The sequence below is a fragment of the Leptosomus discolor genome, chromosome 1 (genome assembly GCF_034619465.1).
Source record: "Leptosomus discolor isolate bLepDis1 chromosome 1, bLepDis1.hap2, whole genome shotgun sequence".
Classification (NCBI taxonomy): Eukaryota; Metazoa; Chordata; class Aves; order Leptosomiformes; family Leptosomidae; genus Leptosomus; species Leptosomus discolor.
Window position 1 is genome coordinate 212562002 of NC_141391.1, and position 21177 is coordinate 212583178.

Consider the following 21177-nt stretch of genomic DNA (forward strand, 5'->3'; position numbering starts at 1 on the left):
GACTTTAATAGCCCAGCACTTGTCTGCTGCCACTCTTATTCGATTTAATTTATAGAAAAAAGGGAACTTCTATTGTACTCTGTCTTCTTTAACTAGTGCTTAACATTTATCCAGGCATCAACAATACACTGGGCACTGCAGGAGACTTTAAATTCATGGGAATGTGATGCAGCATGTCCACTCAGCAAGCAAAAAGTGAAAGAAGAAAAAAGGTGTAACTTGCTCCATGAACCCATTGCAGGTATCGGTGTTTCTGAGGAGCAATGGAGTGGTGAGAAAATAGAGGAAAGAAAATTGAATATTGTAAATTTGGGAAAATGGAGGTTATAGAAGAAAAACCCAACCTAAATGCAGGCCTTTCGTAGACAGAGAATCTATCGCTCTTTCTAGCTGTATTTCTATGTCCCTAAGTGGAGATATATTGAACAAAGGCAATTCTAACAATGTTAAAAACCTTTCACTTTTCAAACTACCTGAGCCAGAGAAAGCAACTTTAGACCAAATTCATGTGAAGAAGTTATTTTTGCAGCCCCACAGTCACAACATAAATATCGGTGTTACCTAACAAACACAGTTACCACATCCAAAATCATCCTCTTCTGTTATTCATCATTACCCCAAGTTCATTAAGTCACTAATTTGTTGCATTCACAAAGCAAGAGGGAAGATTTAACAAGATGTTTCAACTCGGTTTTGACTTGTTTTCAAAGGTTTCTGCTAAAAACCCATGGTCTAAATTCTCTTTGCACCAGCAAGCCAAAGTCAGGAGTGATGCCATCGTGCTTAACAAAATTATATCGGCGCAAAACTAATAAACGATTCAGATCAGGCCTGAAGAGTTCAAACTACAGAATACCCACAGTAAAATGGATGCGATACACAAACATGGCTTCAGTGAAGAGGATGGTGGAAAAATACGTTACTGACAGTTTCCTAACATGAGAGGGCTCGTGTTGAAGCTTGTTTAACCCTGACCATCACCAACTGATACGTTAACAACCTTTAACACTAGATTCAATAAAACATGCCATTTATAACCTGAAATGGGTTTTACAGAGTCACTGGTTCGCATCTCATTATTAAACTCATTGCTGACCTCTAGAGACAACTGCCGTGACAATACATATTATAAGCTCTCTACCCATAAAATATTTAAAAGTAGGTGTAAAAAAGAAGAAAAGAATGAATCTCAAAGAAGTGTGCAGTGAATAAGAAAATTAAAGGGGCAGAGACAAAGGCTAAATAGGTACTATCCTTTCACTCTACAATGAGCAAAAGAGAAAATAATCTATGCGTTTTATATCTTGCTTGTATAACTGCAGGCTATAAAATAATAAAATAGCTGCGCTTTCCAAGGCCCTCCAAAAGATTACAGATGATATAAACCTGTTTCAAATTAGATGCCACCCACTAGAATCATGTCATCTACTGAAATGAAGGATTTCATGTCTTATCAGAAAGCTGTTATTGTAGCTATACATCACAAAGCCATACACTTATGGATCTCAAGGTAAGTGATTTCTCAGTATGTCATGTTGTCACACAGAAAAACAGGAAACATTTTCTTCTGTGCTTGAAGAAAGCTTTGCTTATTAAAATATACTATTTATGAATGCATAGTTGCAATTAATAAATAGGCAAGAGCAAGAAAAATAACTGCAGTAGATAATTTATAGACATTTACATCAGCCTGTGCTCAGACCATATAGTAAAAGAGAACAACGCAGCTCTCGGCAAGTTCTTTCGGAGTGTGGACAGCTTCCCCTGGCAAGCGCTGTTCATGGAGATATCAAAACCAGACTGGAGTATGGGCTGTAAGGAGCAAGCTCTCCTCGGAGGTTTAGAGCGCTCCACTGAATACAGTTGTGCAGCCAGTAACAGCACAACCTACCTTTCCTCTATGTGCTCTCTATCCATAGGTCTCAAAACACACCATGCCACTGTTTTCCAACCGAGAGCAGGCAAACGCCTGTTGCCCAAGGTTGTGCGGTGCCTTGCGGCAGCACCGGCAACAAAGCGGGCCTCCACCCCTTGCCTGCGCTGTCACGGAGGCCAGACAAAGCCCGAGGCCAAGCACATCACCTCTCCTCCTTGGGCGCATCCCAAGCAGGAGGGCTGATGTCATCCACAGGAATCAAAAAGGGAAAGAAACAGTTGTCAAACACGCAATCCTGAAAATCTGCCTGAAATCAATGAGATTCTGGCCTCTGGCTATGTTGAGGGTAGCGGCAGGACCAAGCCATGGCCTAGAATTACAGCTGACTCGTTGTATCTTTTTTTCCCCGCCTTTTTTTTTTCTGAGTACATCCCACCATATGTAAATATAACTTCATTAGAGAAAAAAAAACAGCAGAGCAACCCAAAAACCTCTCAAAGGCACGCATCCTCTCCAGCTTTACAGCCTCAAAGTCATCTTTTTGACAATAATAACGCTACCTATTTACATTCTTGTCAAAGCCATGTGACATCTGCATGGAAGAAAACAAGCCGGCTAAGAGCCTATTTCTGGCAAAAATATTGCAAGGAAATTAGATTAACCTGGGTGGAATTCTATCTGGGAATTTGGAGTCTGTCGTGGTGATTAAGTCATCATTTCTGTCAGATTACTCTAATCAGCTGTCAAATACGATTCCACAACCCCATCTGTAACTTGGCATCCTCGTTATTCAGTGGATGTTACCTTCTGTATACAAAACAAACACCAAACAAGGAGGTGTGTGCAGCCTAGCATTTAGCAGAGTCATTAGCTGTGATTACTATTGTGTGCTTGCACATTGCATGAGGCGATCAGCTTACGACTTGTTTTATACAGTCAGGAGATGCTTCAAATCAGGTGTAACCTTAAGCCCAGAGTGCTGGGGGTGAATAGGGAAGAACTGTTTCCAAGCATGGCCGAGCACGGGATTGGCACACTCTGAGTCACCACTGCATCACCAGCAATTGCTTAAATCTCATTTCAGAGTTGTCAGCATATTTGGTGGAAAGGCTTTTGAGCACCTGCTTTCCATCCATTATCTGAAGAGAAATGGGCACTCAGATGTTCTAGGTAGGCTAAATAATTCCTGCAAGCAGCAATTTCTATGAGTGAAGTAAGGTTTGGCCAAGGCAGTCAACACTCTAAATGATCTGTATCGGTTGGTTTAATGACAGATATTTTGTTATATATGTGAGTACGTTTGTCTTAAAGAGGACTTTTGTGATTAAAAAGCAGGAAGTGCCTTTCAGTGAAGATGAAGGAGCTGATGGGCTAAATTTGCCACAGCTGTGTTGAGTCTGTGAAATTCGGATGCCCTCAGAACCTCCGAAGCTCTGGCCATGTAATTAGACTATGAAAATTCATCATTTTATCATCTATTGCAAAAACACCTTCATACATGATCACTACATCTATTAGCAGCTTTGTTCCTGCCACTGCAGACTGCATGTGCCCTGCTCCCATCATCCCTCGTGCCTTGAGGGAAGAAAACCACTCATCAAGAAAGCACACCAAATGTACATAAACCTGTCCATGCCTTCACCCAGCTCAGTAAGTCAGTCAAAGATTATCTCCCAGAAGTCCTCTGAAGTTAAGCACAGTGTGACTTTACACCACAGGAGTTTAGGGGATGTGCGTGGAGGATGTTATACATGACTTCTCACTCCTTACCATTTCTCTCATCATCTTTCTACAACCCTTTAAAGTCATCAGCAGATTTCCAGAGCTCTTCGCCCTGTCCCCTTCCACTTTTCCCTGTCATCTGCCACGGCTATAAGTTTCTACCCATGCCCCAGCTCAGTTTGTCCCTTACCTGTCATCCTTACAGACTGCATCGCAGGGCAACACAACACAAAATGGAGCTAAACCTGCCCCCAAGCAAAGAGTATATTTGAAGAACTTGGGAACTCAGATAACATCCAAACCAAACAAACTGCAATAGGATTAAATGATGACAGCTTGCATGTATCTTGTCATTTCTAGCACTTTGGGACTTGCTTCTTGCTAGCATTAATCATTGTTGAAGCCAAAGGGGAATTTTTCGCATTTTGAACATCTCAGAATTGTAAAATGTCAGGAGAGAATACAGGGGAGAGAAGAATCATAGAATTATAGAATCACAGAATGGTTTGGGCTGGAAGTGACCTTAAAGACCATCTAGTTCCAACCCCCCTGCCATGGGCAGGGACACCTCCCACCAGACCAGGTTGCTCCAAGCCCCATCCAGCCTGGCCTTGAACACTGCCAGGGAGGGGGCATCCACAACTTCTCTGGGCAACCAGTTCCAGTGCCTCATCACCCTCACTGTAAAACTTTTCTATAACTTTTCGATGATTTGTCCCTGGAGCCTTCTCTTCTCCAGGCTAAACAACCGCAACTCTCTCAGCCTGTCCTCATAGGGGAGGTGCTCCAGCCCCCTGACCATTTTCGTGGCCCTCTTCTGGACTCACTCCAATATGTCCATGTCTGTCTTGTACTGGCGACCCCAGAGCTGGACACAGCACTACAGGTGGGGTCTCACCAGAGTGGAGTAGACGGGGAGAATCACCTCCCTCGACCTGCTGGCCACGCTGTTTTTGACACAGCTCAGGATATGATTTGCTTTCTGGGCTGTGAGTGCACATTGCTGGCTCATATTGAGTTTTTCACCCACCAGTACCCCCAAGTCCTTTTCCGCAGGGCTGCCCTCCACTCATTGCCCAGCCTGTATCTGTGCTTGGGATTGCCCTGACCCAAGAAGAGATGTCAGACCTTAATAAAACCCTAATATTCTTCTTGGGGGAAGGATTATACATCCGTAGACTTTTTTGAACCAATAGGAAAACCAAAGAGGAAGAAAACATTAAGAAGCAGCAGGGACAGGCTAAGGGCACAGGAGAAGAAAGATGCACCAGCATGAAAAATGGTGGGAAAAATTTACATTCTTTGCCTAACTCTGGTCTGGGAATGAATTTAAAGTTTTCTCCGAGCTCCTGATTCAATTAGTGACTGCAGCTTACTTAGACCAGAAGTCCAAAGAAAGGAAGAACTCAAATCTCTACCTTCCAGGTTTCTGACACCTTCACTGAGTCTGGAAGTCAGGAAAGAATGTATTGACCTACCAAAAGACTGGGGGAAGAAGAGAAAATGGTCCATAAGCACCAGAGAATTAAATGCTTTTCAGTGTCTTCAGAGATCACTGTTTTTCTGGATTATTATGTGCAGACATCTCTACACACACAGCCCAGCCCCTTGTTTCAGCTTTCAGCTCCAAAGTTTTTCAGTAGGATCCTTTTGGAGGAGCTATGAAAGATATTTCTCACATCACTTCAATGCCAACTGGTTTTGCTTTTTTAAACCCTTGTGACTCACAAGTAACACAAGTTTCCCAGAAGTGAAAGAGGTGTATTTTCCTGTTGAAAAGAACTGTTTAGAACAACTTCTCTAGGGTCAAACTAACTTGAATTACACAGTCAATATCTGGCTATAGCTTCAGGGAACTTCTCTGGAAACTGGGGACAGTCTTTGAGGCCAAATAAATACTAGTGAATAAAAGAAGCAAGGGACTGCTCTCTGGCTCTTAAGAGAAGTGGTGTGGCACAGCTTGCATTTACACAGCTATACCTCTGCTTCCTCCCAAACAGGATGCTCTTGTCTGACCTGCATAGTGGGAACAACGTCTAGTCCATGTTATTTCCCCAAATATGCCCACACACTGGGCAGGAAAGTGCTACCTGGCACTGAGACCAATGCCGTGATCCTGTGTGCTTTACCAGCACAGGCAGAGCTTTGGATTCTCAGTATTGGTTTATGTTATTTACCTTAGTTTATTCACAGGTAAAAGGAGGACAAATGTGCATCCATCACATAGACTTCCACTAATAAATGCAAAGCAGTGGCCGTAACTGCCTGAGCAATGGCATAGCCAGAAGATTGTTTGCTGTCATCCTTTCATAAATCCCAATTTAAGGGATTTAAACTGAGTTAGGTGTTCATACAATTTTAGTAGTAGAAGAATTTGGTCTGTTACTTGGCCTCCTAGATTACTGTCAGACATATATATATATACGCATATTTTGAAGAGAGAGAGAGAGGGAGAGAGGGAGGGAGGGAAGCAGGAGAAAATGAATATTGCTGGTGGGTGCCAAATATAGTTCATGCGGTAATGCATAACATCATTATTTTCTATTTAGAGCACAGAAACAAGCATATAGCTTCTTTCACTGGAGAACTGCTGAAATTCAGTGACTTTTGGAAGCTTTCCAACTCAGTCATTCGCAATCCACTACACTCCATGTTTTAAATTCAAGTTAAATTGAACATCAGCTTGAGAGACTAAAAACAATGCTGCGCTTCAAAACAATAATAATATTCTAGCGATCCCTTCCACAGTGACCCCTGCATCCTGCTGTTCCTCCTGTACATTTACTAATCAGGATAACTCGGTCTCCTTTAAAAGTTGTACCCACATGTAGAAATGAAAAAGTTGGCGGTTTTAGAATTGACCACTTCCTAATGTACAAATAACTCCTGTTGCTCTGTTAGCAGTTCTACTCCATTTATTTAATCCCTTAATTTCTTACCACCCACACAAATGGCAACAACTCCAGGACACATGCGAGCCAAGCGGAGTGGAGATAAGGAAGGGGAGGTATGACCAAAATTTCTCTCTTCAAAATCACACAGAAACCAAAGTGATTAACTATCTTTTCTTCAAACAAATGAGCCTTTACAGAACCCATTCAATCCTAAAAATAGACATTAAGTGGGATTCTGTATCTTGTTGGGAATAATGCCTTGGGGATATTTTGTCTCATCCATGCTTAAAAAGCAAACCCATTAGACATCTGAGCAAAACACCAGATATTATTTTAACAGCGAGAGTTATCCATCTCATCTGCAGCGGCAATAACTTTTGTTGACATTTTGCCAATTGAAGTTTGCATGCCAATGTGGTATTTTTTCCTTTGCATTAAAACAATAAGGCACAGAAAGATAACAAGAGTCTCTCTGTGACATTAATTGACTGAGTTTTAACACCCAATTCAAGGTAACTCTGAGAAGTCAAAATTACTGTCCACGTTTCCGAGGGGAAATCGAAGTGCGGTGAAGCGGTGATTTGCCCAGCGCCACACAGGGAGACACGGCATGGCCCAGAATGACTACCCGAAGGGAGGCAGCTGAGCTGTCCGCACCGCAGCAGCGCCTGAGCTCCTCACGCTCTAATTGATTTCTGCTCCTAACACCACTGCGAAGTGGTTACTGCCGCTATCTCTTTTTAGCAGAAAGGAAGATGATGAGGGAAAAAAGGCAGAGGCTAAACGGGATTTGTCCGGAGTTATTCCGCAACCAAAGCCAAGCCTCTCAAGCCAAAATCTCATAGTTTTATCACAGGGATAGGTAAGGCATTAATGAGCAGTTGTACTCCACACAAGCAGGTTTTTTCACAATATTACTCCCTAGATATCCTTCTCAACAGGTAACGTAAGAACATTACCACTGATCCAGAATAGCTGGAGAAAGAAAACGCGGGCCAAGCTGTCATGGGTTTGGGATCTCAGCGAATAACTAACGCAGCCTTGCACTGCATCGCGTGGATTTGCCCAGCATGACCTAAGATGCCAGGACTCAATTCCCAGCATGACACAAGCCTTACAGTCAATGTCCCACTGGACATGACTCAACTGTTCTGAAGCCGTACTTTCTTCCACCTCCCTAGTCGGGCGTTGGTTTCCAGAAGTCAACAGGAGGTTGAGATTTATAAAGCAGTACTTTTTTTTTTCAAAACTAAGAGCACCACCCCTCTCCACCACGCCCCACACCCCCCCATGTTAATATTTGGAAAACAGAGACAGAGCAAAGCCAAAACATGCTACTTATTATCTTCCCACCTCCCTTAACCATCCCAGAAGGGGACGGCAGCAAAGCAGAGGCTTGAGCTCACTTGAGTGATCTGCAGAGGCATATTTCACATTTTTTCTCCTAGTAAAAGTCAAATCTCCTGCTTAGGAAGCGCTGACTACTGACAGCATGCTCGGAGAAGTTTGCCTTTCTCATTTATGACTTCAGGATCTTTGAAGACTCAAGACGATGTTCCCACTTTAAAAAAACCTCTCCTGCTACCAAATGGAAATCTTCAAGTAGCTCATGCTGTGGGCACCATGTTAGGATGCTAATGTTTGAGCCTAGTCCACACAAAACTCCTCCCTTTCCACATAAATCCCTCTGATTCCACATGAACATCTAGGATTACGTTTGGAAATTATCACAAAAACAAAGCAAGCCTGTACCGCCTTCTCCTGCGCCGAAAACGTAATCCCAAACAAAACCAAAATAAATTCTCTTTTACGCTATTGATGACCGTGAAGAAATTCAGTTTGAATGAAAGATTTTTAAAAACATGCAATGGCTTTTATAATGCAAAACACAAACTTGGCTGTGACTGAGGGCATGGCTACCAGGATATTAAATGCTTGTTTTGCAGAAGTTTTATTTTAAGATTTATGTTGTTCTATGCTTGCATGTACCGTCTCCTCTGTGAACTATGCTCTGGCAAAACACCATGTGATTACGCTCAGCAATATCCTCTACCTTTGCCAAGCTGAAATTCAGGAAATAACCCTTTAAATGGAATGACCAGCAACAGCAACATTTCAGAAAGGCAAGAAAGCATAGTTAGGGGTCTTCTGTCTCTTTCTCAACACTATCTCATCTACACTTATCTTCTCCATTTTTGGCTTTCATTCAATAAGAAAGAAACCAGCCTGAGCTACTCCCTCAGATTCACATCACAGATTTTTCTGTTCATGTGCTAAGGGGATCTTCTGCCTGACTCTTTCTGCAGTGTGGAAGGTCACCTTGATCCAACAAGACACTTGGCCTCCTGACAGAAATTAGAGTCTATTATTTGGTACAAAACTCAAATTCTAGGCTATGAGATTTTTTTTTTTTTTTAATATAAAGCTTTTTTTTAAAGTTCTTGTTGGAAAGCTTTCCTATTTGCATTACAATGTACCAGCAAGAACATCTTATAGCTAAAAAGTGTGCTTAAGGTAAGTCTAAAATAAGCTCCCAAAGCATCCAAATTATAACTTCTATTGTAATTCTACCTTTTAAATTAGAGCAAAGTGTACAATTTATAGAAAGAGTTGGCACCGATGATGTGGGTCTGCTGCCATTTTCACTTAGCAAAGGTGCAGAGCAGTTCTGAGTTCAGAATACATGTCTTGATTCACAATTCCCACCTCTCCAGCATTCAGGCAGGCATTCAAATTCCTCCCTGTTACCAAACACAGACTAATCCAGGTTTCTTCAAAGGTCAGGTACGAGCCCCAAACTACTTGTCAACACGCATGCCTCTTTAAATATTGCAGGGAATAGCCAAAGCATTCAGGTAGAAACGGGGTTTTGAATGAAGATGTCAAAAATCCTACTCTCCTGATTGAGATCAGCTGGAGTAAGTAGTACAGTTTTATTGTTTAACCAGCAAAGCCATAATATTTTACGCCAAATGAGGATATGGCTCATAAATTCTATTTAAGCTCTCCATGAGCTGAAGTTACAGGAATTTTCCACAACTACCCAGTATCAGCATCCAAATAAAAGCTCTCAGTGTTATGCCAATACTCTGCAGTGGCGAAATAATCTGGCTGTGGAGAGAAATGAAAAAAGATAGCTCGATATTTGAACCATCTATGAAAACAGAATATTACTGCAGTCTCCAGCCACAAGCATACACAAACACACGAAAATATGAACATCTAGTTGTGTACACATACAATTACAAACAGCAGTGAGAATCACATTAAGTAACCATGTCATTTTTAGCCACCCTTTGTATGAACTCATTCTGTTTAATTTTTTAACATCTCTCTAGCTAATGTGTTTTGCCAGTGCTTTCTTTGGGGTAAGGAAAGTGGTTTTTTATTAATACTAAACATGCACTATACATTTATAATGCTAATCTTAAGAAATTCTAATGTATTTAAATATTTCCCTCAATAGGTGCTCGGGAAGTTAAACAAACAAAAAAATAAATGGGCAACATCAGCAGAAACACATATTTTTGAAGAATAAACCAGTTCCAGCTGGCTGTGGTATTTGGACTGAGCTTTGATTAAGCTTTCATTAGTAAAAGGGACAGTATCAGGAAAAGTAAGGCCAAAATCAACCTGCCTCCACCCATCTGCAAAGCTCTGAACTAGCATCTGAGCCCAAATACGAATCTTTATGCATTTTTCCAGAGACTTGAATCCCTTGAAAAAAGCACCAACAGGCTTCATTTAGTGACTATAAATGCCAGTATGTGAAAAGCTTCTTTTACTTATTCTTTATATTGCTATTCAGCTCAATTAGAAGTTTTCTCTGCATTGTGCCCCACGAGTAACTTCTCTATGCGTGACTTGCCTAAAGGTCAAAGAAATCTCTTTGCAGGGATGGCTTCAGGTGGAACAGCTGGAGGCCATGGAGAGCTATCAGGAAGGCCCTCTGATAAAACCAGCTGAGCTCAAAGCTCTCACATCATTCATCCTACCTGCTCCAAAGGTAGCATTTGGAGCTACTGGGACGTCTTGCACTCCCGGTTTCTTGGTGTATGCTATTTTTTCTGAGCAGGGCTAATGCAGCCTGAGGGCTGTTACAGCTTCGTGGAAGCTAGTGGAGGGCAATGAAAGCACAGGGGAAGATGGTACGGATGCAGAAAAGAAATTTTCACCAAGTCACACCCTCTATTTTTGGCTCTCCTGACAACAGGGAGGAAGACAAGTGCCAGACACGAGAGCTGTTAGCTATCAGGCTACTTTTAAACTGGGATAAATCCATGTCATTCTTTGCAAAATGAATAGGGTCACAAGAGGCAAGGGACACGCCTGCCTGAGTAACCCTCAGAGCCACCCCCCCGACAGGAGTATATAAGCACAGCATTTAAACTGACTGTGGCTCTTACTTACCAACATCTTTCCTCTTGGTTAATCATATATTTTTGTACAAATAGGAGGATTCTATATCCACACAAGCATAGCAATTTATTTCACCTCTTAACAACTGCAGAAATGAGAAATGAAAAAAAAATCCAGTAGCTCATCTCAAATGACTTTATGCCAATACAGGATTACTGCCTATCATATATTTTCTAATTCTTTCCTACCCCAAATGGCCCTAAGGATTAGGATTTTACTTTGTTTCTTTTAGAAGATTATTCTAATTGGGCAGTTACTGTTTTTTCCTGATACTTGATCTAAGTTTTATTTCACCTCTTATGATGGTAAATCCTCAGTTCTGTGTACAATCAAAAATAATTCCCATTTGTCACTGGCATTTGGGCAGTACTTGACCCTGAAGGAAATAAATGGACCATCTACATCCATGCTGCTGTGGATGCTTGCCGAGGTATTCCCACAACAGCATTTATCCTCTCTGTATTCCTCACAATATTGGAAATGAACATTCTGTCTAATAACATAGTACATTTTCCTCTAAGGTATTGTCATGAATTGGCCACAAAATAACATTACTCGTTGTCTGGTGGATACTTGCTCGAGTGATGGTCTAGAACACAAACTCCCTTCAATCATTTGAGCCATTCACAGTTGAATGGAAATATAAAGGTATCATGTACCTTGCGTCTCTGCATGAGGCTGTAATCCCATTGAGAGATCCTGGCAGTGGTAAAGAACTCTAGCATGTGTTGTTTGTTTTCACGGTGGAATTACAAGTTTCACCTATGGAGGCAACTGACTTTCAGTTCTCAGTTTAAAACTAATCTTATCCTGATTAGCGTCTTATTTCCCACAATCTTATTTTCTTCAACCCGAAATCCTATGTTCTCTATCTTGAAATCAATGATAAGACTCTATTCATACTTTCTAAAGATCGTTACAGACTTCCAATTATATTCCTTTCAGACATGAGCTTCTTTTTTTCTTTCTTTCTCTCTTTTTTTCCCTGTGTTTCTCCTTCAGAAGAGAAAATTTCCACTCACTGAAACTTGTAATGGTTGCAAGTGGCATTGGGTGAGCGTTCCTAGAATGAATGACAGAGGCAATGTATTCATGAGATTCCCTGATACATTGCAAATTCCATTTGCAAAGAAGCAAAGTTGCTTATTCTAACCTCTGCTTGCGTATCCCCCCCCTTCTGCGATGGGAGATAGCCCATCTCTGAGTTACAATGGGGCGAGAGCTGGGATTGACTGCAGACTGCTTTAATGCCACTCTTAATGACAACTTGTGAAGATTAGGAAGTTGTCAGAATCAGATATCAGCAAAAGCTCCAGCTTGCTTTGTGAAGTCAGTCTGAATTAATTAATGGGTAGCTTTCCTTTGATATTGCTTTGATATTTGGCTGCAGCTGGATAAAAATCAACCACAAAGGAAGCTACATTTTGTTTACCACTGCTTAAGACTCTGTTTAGTTCAATGGTTTTTTTTTCTTTTGCTGTTTTTGCTTTTTAACTTCCCTGGCACAAGGCAACAGAGACAGGCTTTTGCTAATAAATGGAGTTATGGTGGCATGTTTTTCAATGACTGCTTCTCTCCGCTCCTGGAGATACTCAGGCTACATTCTGGGAGCAAAGCCATTAGTGATTTCAGCAAAGCTGCAAACGAAAAGATGGACTGTTCCAAAATTAGACAAACATTAGACAAAATTAGACAACATTGCCCACTCTGGTACTGCTTTTCGTGTTGAAAGGTATTTAACACTTTAACGATACTTGCTTTCTGTTTTAGGAGGTGCTGATCACTTGCTCCATACACTGACAGCCTGAAACACAGGCTCTGCAAGCAGGAGTCTTAACTTTTCAGGGTGGGAGTTCACTGCCCATTTTGGTGTCTCTAAGGGATTTGGATGACTCCCATGACAGATGAACATGTCTGTACTCAAAAGAGGTGCTTGCACCCAAATGAATCCCTGAGTAGTTCTAGCAGCCCCAGTGACCCTGCTGGCAAGAGGAGAAAGAGGGGCTCTGCGCACCACAGTGGAAGAGCAGACAAAGAAGTGGCTCTGCCAACTAAGCTGATGAAGATAATTTCTGCCACAGAACGAGCAAAAAATCAGTCATCTTTCTGGGTCTGCAAAGAGGAGTTTTAATTAGGCGGAACATAGTTGCCCAAAGTGTGTCATTAGAGCAGGAGGCTCAGTCAAGCCACCCAGTTTCACCTGGTATTCCACGGTGTACTATGGGGGTTCTAATGACCACAGAGAAGAAAGCCCTTATGTTTTCTCTCTCATCACGTGTGTTGTCACATACAACAACACGATGCATCTAAACCGTGTGGTTCATGACCCGATTGAGAGGGGAGAAAGCCAGCTAGGGGTGCCTCAGCTTCCTGCACCACCACGGGAGTACAAACACTAAATGAGACAACATTGCATTCCTTCAACAGCGGCGCACAGAGCCACAGATCACACAGCAGAGGTCTTTGAAAGAAGCAGCACAGCTCACAGGGTTGGACACAATGGCAGAAGGACGCTGAACAAACAATCTCTCTGTTACAAACATGCCATGAAGCCCGGGCTCTTTAGTCATAACATAGCTCAGATCCATGGGTGCCAAACGTTGCTATCGAGGCAGGTAAATGGCATCCAAGGGCATCTCTAATGATGTTACTTCCTGATGCCTGCAACATTGTTTATGATTTGCCTTTCTAATTTCACTGTTGTAGGAGTAGTCAGACAGCTAGGAAGGCTCCCTGAACTAGTTTTCCATTACGAAGACAATTTTAATAGCTTGTGTCATGGTGCTAATGAGGCTGACTGAAGCACCGGTACTTTCTGTTCCAGATAACAGAAAACAGCTAACACCAGCAGGAGGATAAATAGCTGTTTAAGAGAGTGCCTGGGCTATTATCCTTAGCTAAGCATCCCACCTAAATCTTGGTGAGCTTTGCAATACCCTGGAGTACTCCAGAGATGGCCTCTCAATTTTGTTCAGTTTTCCATTCTGAAGCGCACGGCAAAAGGTTCTCCAGTCAGTGATTTTTGGGTACCCAGCTTGAAAGTGATATCCTGTGAGCAGATCCTCCAGCCTCGCTGAATAAGATGTTCTAAGTTGGACATTAAGCTCTGGAGGCACTTTACGAAGTGATGACTTCAACTGTTTGGAGTTATGGAATTCAGAGGTAAAGCCCAGCGTCACATGCCAGAACAGTCTGGCCTTTTGGGGATGGGCTTCACATTAGGGAATTTTTCTGAGGTTAAGCCAGTATTATGTGTTATTTAGTTTCCACTCCAGCATTATTATACTGCAAGCTGCGCAAAAAAAAAATCCTGAACTACTCCAAAGAAGCTATCTAAAAAGGCTAGCGTGCATCTAACCGCATTTGCAGCTGGGCTAATGTGCTCTTACTTCTCAGCAGACCTGCCACTCCAGGGAAAAGCAACAGCCTCTGATATGAATGTCACTGATGCCCATACCGTGTGCAGCTCTGCACCCTTCTGACATACCCCAGGGGTCAGGCTGGGGCAGCACCTCCCCCGCCCCCAACCCTGAGTAAGGCAGATCAAGGTTTAGTCTCCTTCTGCCAGTGCTTCAGGTCAATGGATCCTCCTGCACGTCCCTATTCTTGGAGAGTATCTTCCAAATGTTTGAAGCTTTTCCAGATAATAAAAATACTTATTAGAGCATGGACTCATACCCAGATATCACAGTTCTTGCATCACTGCCCTCAGTACTAGGCAACCAAGTGGTTTTACTTGCTTTCTCTCAACCCCGTGAGAGTTTAATATTTTCTTACACAGTGGAACAGCTTCAAGAGGAGGAACGGTGACCTCCAATCTCAACTAAGTCCAGTGGTGAAGGCTCTTTTAGGTCAATTCAAGTTAAATCCTTACAACAAACAAGCGAGAGAGGATATGAACTGCATTCTCCTGCATGCCAGAAAGCTATCCTAATGATCAGGCTGCGTGGGAAGGTGAATCTGCCCTCCACCCTTCATGGAGAAAAAGGGACAGTATAATTGTGAATTAAATGCTTTGCTCAGTTTAGAGAAGTTGTTTTTACTTAGTCAATATTCCCCTCTCCCTACACCTGCACAACACCCATTGTTCTGCCATTAAGCTGCAAGTTCAGTTACTTACAGGGATTTCATTTGGCTTCTAAGTCACTTTTTATCATTTTATGAATTCAGGGCTGGTGATCCATTCTGTGTTTCACAGTAATGGTAGATGCAAACCCAACCTTTCTACGAAGTTACCTGAATTTAGTGCAAATACTGATTTTTCATTTAAGTGGCAAAGTCAGTGAAACTTTTTTTGAAGGGCAGAGGTGGAAGTGCTGTATTTACATGACAAAAAATCACTTCTTCTGAGCTGGACAAAATGTATCATTAAGTAGTTCCATTTGCATAGTATTTGAAAGAAGAAATGGGCCAGATTCACTTTCTCAACATCGTTCAATGTCTTACAGCTCAGTTCCCAGGCATAGGAGCTCCCTGGGAATTCTCTGCTTTCCCATCTGGTTATTTTTATAATTTAAACAGTTCTATACTTTTTGGATCCTTCATTAAATAGCATTTGGCCATGCTATATGGGTACTGAATTAGTTTAATTTGTCATCATAAATCAATCACTCCAATCCCCTAACTAACTTAATTGCTCTTTGAATTCCCTTTCTGTTTGTCCAAATCTCTCAAAGTCATATCCAGGCTATTATTCAAGTCATATTGGATGATTACCTTTTTATTACAGGTAATTTTTACATAATGTTCATATAGTACTGACAACTCATAAGGCCTAAAGCAGAGAAGGGAACTGGATATTAAAACACCACTCCAGAAAGGAATAGATATTCATTAGCAATGAGCTCACGATGTAAAGTGAAAATCTGAAATGCATATTGTTTTTATGTTTCTTGTTGCACTGACAGTATTTTATTAGAAAGTGACCATGGATTCATAGTTAAGTTGTCATGGACGCCTGCATTTTGGAACAGATTATTCTGAAGGTTAAATAACCTGCTAAACCGATTCAGCACAGTGTTGAGATTTCTCTCCCACGTTACAACCCCTTAAGCCCTGTGCCCCCAGAGGGGCTGTGGCGCTACCTTGCAGTTACCAGCGCCACCGACACTGTGATGCATAGCAAGACCGAGTGTATTTCACACTCAACGTCCAACCTGAGCTGGTCTGCGGGGGTGAGGGGAAGCCCCAAAGCGGACTCGTACCGTGCCGACAACTGTCAGTCTGGGCAAAATGAACCCTACTGTGAACGGGCACCAAAAGGGAAGAATGATCTAAACGCCTTTTTAAAAATCAGTTCTTAATTTTCTACACCCCTAGATGGACCCTGAGGGCTCCTTACAGCCAGCGCAGAATACTTAGGGAAAAGTTCCCTCTAAGACAATCCTGTTTCCCTATCACATAAACAGCATTTAATAAAACCAGTAGCGATTCTTATAATGTAAAACCCGAAAAATCTTTCACTAGACAACATCTGGCAAAAAAGGAAGCCATTAATATTTTACAAGACAGTTATATACTACAAACTCCACCTTGCTGTTAAAATTTAAGAGCTTTTGCAAAACTGTATTTCTCCATTGTTAAATCCTTAATTAAATGGATTCATACAGCTAATGTCCTAATTTCACATCAGAACTTTGATACAAAGGGTTTTCTGCTACTTGGAATAGGTATATCTCACTTGAAATAAGGACCATGTAAACCATTAGTCTGCTAAAAGCATAGGAGTGCTGAGGCCTAAATCAGTGTGGGCTGTTAATTATTTTTTGTAATAACCTTTTGTGAGGATATATAAATATACATATAGGCAACAAATAATCATTGCCATGTCAGATCAATCTAACTTCAAATGCAGAACAAAGATTCCAAAGAGTTAGGTGTAGATTTTACAAGTGGATTCCCATCAATTTCTGACTACAAATAGCTTCTGCATGAGATTAGAGTTGTATTTATTTGGCTATTTGGCTCCAAGAATCCAACCAACATACAGTTCTCTCTTGTGTTACCTATCTGCACTTAACTCTTGCCAGGAAATCCTACCAGATTCACTGTTTAGCAAAACAGAGCACATTCTGGTTTTAAACTGATGCATATTAAAACTAAAACAAACAAAAACTGTCAGTGCCACAAAGGTGGCTAAAGCAGTCCCTGCACACAGCTCTTTGTGGTTTGCCCTCTCTACAGAAGCCAGGTTTTGCTAAGCAGCAAATTAGAGCACAGGGGGACTAAGATTATTACATCCAACTGAAGGTACAAAATAAATTTAGATGGGTGGAATTTATTGGATTACATTGTTTAGGGAATAGAAGTTAAACACCTCTAACAAAGCCACGAGATTCTTAATGAAGATGAGACTAGTTAAGGCCTCAGTTCTACATCTCATCCCAAATAAGCACCTTCCTAAGATCATTATTGCATTCAAATTGAGGTTTTCCCTTTTCTCCCTTCTGCCTTTTAAAACAAAATCCAAACCAACGTAAGTTGAATAATACAAACCGCATCCCTATGAGCTAGGATATGAGCTATGCGCTGGCATGTTATATTTGAAAAGACACATCTGGAAATTCATGTTGTTCATTTACAAGACATAAAAGCTACTTGTGATGCCAGCAGCAAGTAAACAGAAGAGAACTGTCCCTATTTCATTGATATGTATCATATAAATCAATACGCCTGTATTTCTCAAGCACTGTATATCTTCTTCCCTGCCTAGTAGCAATCCTACCATAACGAGCAATATCTAAATACATTTTTTGGGAAAGATAAAAGCTCCATTATATGACAAGGAATATTATGACTAACAGAGAGATTATACTAATCATGAGTAAAAAGATGATGTTTGATCCTACTTATGCTGAAAGTTTTAAAAAATTTTAAAAAATCTTTAAATGAATTTTGTCCTCAGGAAAATCATTAAAACCAGAAAAGCCTTGAGATGTCAGCTGGTGACATGTTTTTCTTCTTTATCTTTCTTTTTTGTTGTTGTTGCTGTGAAAAAAAATCTGAGAGAATACAGCAAAGTGCATCATTAACTTCTTATTAATTTTATAATACAAAGGCAATTCAGTTAAAATAGTGGTGCTGCAACTTTAAATTACAGAACTAGCTTGGTATTTAATGAGAGATTTAGCACAGCGGGGTTTCTGTTAAATTAAGTTGTGCCTTCACATCACAGTGGGAAAACAGGTGTATATTGGTTTAGAATTATGGAAATGTTGACTAATTCCAAGGCTTGTAATCAAACAGCAAGGCACCCTGCAATATTTTCTTCCAAGATTCTGCATTAATCATTTATGTCTGGTCTTATTTTCTTCATGTCCACTAAAAGTGTGCAGCTCAAAGGAGCAGATAAAGGGCCTGTGTTTTCATGTCTCTGTTAAGTATGAGGTTCCCGCAGAAAGCAGATACAGAAACTGAGCACTGCAGGCTTTGCTCAAATACCTACCTAAATTAACCTGAACGTGTAGTCTTGGAAGGGGGATAAATTTCACACTAAAAACCCACCTTTTTGGCTTCATGAGTGCTGATCCAAAACCCGCTTACCAAGCCTCGTGGAACAGGTCTGCATTTAAGGCACGAAGAGACTAAGCCCAGAAATAATCTGGCCTCTATCATTTAATGAACACAGAGGTATTCCCCTCCACACTTCTGCAGCAGTGTGGGTTATACCTGCGCGCAGGTAAAACACAGGCGAGTTCCAATCGCCACAGCATCCCTGCAGCCCCCTGCTCCTGCATCTGCCATCATTCCTTACCTTACACTAATAAACCACCTGCTTTTGCCTCGGATTTTCTGCCTGGGTGATTTAAGGACGCCTCTTATCTGACGCATGGCGGTATTACAGTAAAAGTGGAAGGCATGGCTTCTTTTGTTTCCAGAAGACACCTTATTACTGAACCTCCTACATACCATATCTCGTTTACTGGAAGCAAGCTGACACTTGATGCCCAAATAAATCTGATCCAAATTCATCCCTTGCTGTAATTCTGACAGAAGATTGCTTCCACTTGCTCTGAGACTCTTTTGCCCATGAACGTATACCACTACTGATTCCTGCTCATGCAGAGAAAGCTACTTAGCCGGCAAGAGCTAACAACATGGAAATTGCTAAAATTCATATAAGGAGAATCCTGCTAATGTGAAGTGTTTTCAGCATGTGTACCACAACTTTAAAGTGGGCTTAAATTAAGTTATTTTGGGAATACACAGATGCACCATAACAGTATCACCATATATGCTGAATATCAGCATATAGCATGTGCAAAATGTAGAATGTGTTGTATAATAAATGCTGAATCATTCTCAAAGACAGAACTGTACTCGAGTCGCTTCTCTTTATTAGAGTGTCCCTTTAAGAAGTAGGTATAACAACTTATCTCAAAGTAAAATCTTAACTTCTCTGGCAGTATCAGGAATATGTCTAAAGCCCAGGCCTCAGAGTCATGGGAAAGTAATTTTCACATTTCCTTACGAGAAAAGTTTGTAGCCCCACAGTCAGAAAAACACAGCTTGAAAAGATAAGTTTTAAATGACAAAGAGCTAGAGATAGCATTAGAAAAAAATACTGTATTTTTGAGCTTCATTGGAAAAAAAAATCAAAAGGTACAGTAGTGTCTTTAGCCGCTGCATGCTCGTTAGCCGTACAAAAGCAGAGCAGAAAATGATGCCCTGCTCAAGTAAGATGTGATGCAGAGCTGTGCCAGCTTTGCCACCTGTACGTGGGGAGGTCAGGGAAGGAGTCTGCCCCTCTGAGTCACCTGCTGGGATAACTAAGATGTCTCAAAACACAGCAGCCAGCTTGTGGGGCTCAGGGAAGAACAGAAGAGCAAACAGAAGGACTCTCTCAGCTTCCAAGCAGAGCAATGTATAGATCTTGTGGTAGAGCTTCAGGGTAGGGTCCTACACCCTGCTTGGGACCACCACCCTGGAGCATTCCTCCTTCCCAGCCAGTCAGCATAGCCATTTGACTCAAAGCATGTTGGAAAGCAATTACACAAGAAGTTGGGTTAAGTGCAACATTAGCTGAATTGGGTTAGAGCCCATTCATCCAAGGGCTCAGCATTTTCTGGCAGTGGGGATGGGAACCAACAACTGGATTAATGCTGAGATTAAATTTGAGCTCCAAAAGGGTCTCAGAAGCTGAGCCTGCAACTGGGAGGCTTGCAAGGTCTGAACACTGTCCTTCACAAGGGCCAGTTGGTGGAAAACATGACTTGAATCTGCAGTGCACAAGTTTTATTTTCCTGCAGCTGGTCTACCTCTGCAGATTTCCTACCACCTCTTCCAGCACTTTCATCTGCAAATGACAGACAACTCCCATTTTACCTTGGTGGATTTCTATAACTCACGTGTAACTATCTGACAGACTTATCTATGTTGGTCATTTCCATAACAGATGAGGTGGCTTTCCTAACAGGAGTTGCATGTAGTGAGCTGCCCAGATGTGAAATTTTTGAAAACATAGTGTCCAGTTTCACATAAGTCTGTAGGAGCTAAAGGAGATATTGGCCATATAAGTATCAGTCCAGTCAATGTTCTATTTATTTATAGTGTTGTATAAATCTGTTCATTTTTGTGTCTGTAACCACACACTCCAACCATATAATTGAACACTTCCCTTACATCAAGAGGGAATATACCTCCAAGCTTTATATTTTTCCTTTCCCATCCCCAAAGTTTTTGGCTATGTTCAGCAGAAGAAATTAAAACATTAGAACAAGATTTCAGATAAGTCATGCAATTACCAGTGATACACTGTTCTCTATAATATCCTCTATAATATTCAGTGATATAATATTCTCTCTAGCCCTGTAACTTAAATCTGAACCACCGTAGGATAACACAAGCTACAGTTTGTACAACACAACCACAACTGTTTCAACCACCGCTGTGTTGTATCAGTGAGAACAGGTTGCTGAGGAGAGGTGTTGGCAGGGAAGAGGACAACACTGTGCAAGCAGCTACATGGTACCACACTGTACGGTGGCCTGATGTGCAGCCACCACACCAACGCAGTCAGGTTGTTTAGAAACCATGTGGATAAAGGCTGCATTTAGCAAAGTTGGCTGCGTTTTGTCTTTTCCTCTTCACTCCCTTCTCAAACTAGAAGCCCCAGTGGTGCGGTGGTTTTCTGCCATATGTTTCATTCCCCCTCCCTCCCCCTTAAATAAAAAAAAAAAAAAAGAATCTACCTTGCACTTCAGTAACTGCCTCTAGTCAGCAGGAATCAGCACTGTTTCCAGCCAACGGACTTTCTACAGAAGAGCA

General features: G+C 41.5%; 1 protein-coding gene across 8 annotated transcripts in view; it reads right to left on the reverse strand.

Annotated features, from left to right (window-relative positions):
* Window positions 1–21177, reverse strand: part of CELF2 (CUGBP Elav-like family member 2) — a 255550-nt gene that overhangs the window by 75586 nt on the left and 158787 nt on the right. The window lies entirely within an intron of this gene.